The following is a 519-nucleotide window of genomic DNA, read 5'->3' as shown; positions in this document are numbered from 1 at the left end:
AAGATTGTGAAGTGCCAAGAGAAATTGCAAGGCTGCTAGAACAAGAAGACAAGGCCATACAGCCTCACGAGGAGCCAATTGAGGTCATCAACTTGGGCAGCAACGAAGAAAAGAAAGAAGTCAAAATAGGGGCTGATTTAGAACACAGCATCAAGCAAAGACTGATTCAAATGCTGCGAGACTACGTCGAGATATTCGCCTGGTCCTATGAAGATATGCCAGGCCTTGACACGGACATTGTAGTTCATCGCCTGCCAATCAAAGAAGGTAGCATTCCAGTCAAACAGAAACTACGAAGGAGTAGGCCTGATATGTCAAAAAAGATCAAAGACGAGGTTGAAAAACAATTCAATGCCGGATTCCTAAAAGTTGTAAGTTATCCTCCTTGGATAGCTAACATCGTGCTTGTACCTAAAAAAGACGGGAAAGTCAGAATGTGCGTGGACTACAGAGATCTGAACCGGGCAAGCCCCAAAGATGATTTCCCTTTACCACACATCGATGTACTGGTTGACAATA

The sequence above is a fragment of the Vicia villosa genome, linkage group LG4 (assembly GCF_029867415.1).
Source record: "Vicia villosa cultivar HV-30 ecotype Madison, WI linkage group LG4, Vvil1.0, whole genome shotgun sequence".
Taxonomy (NCBI): Eukaryota; Viridiplantae; Streptophyta; class Magnoliopsida; order Fabales; family Fabaceae; genus Vicia; species Vicia villosa.
This window is presented reverse-complemented; position numbering follows the sequence as displayed.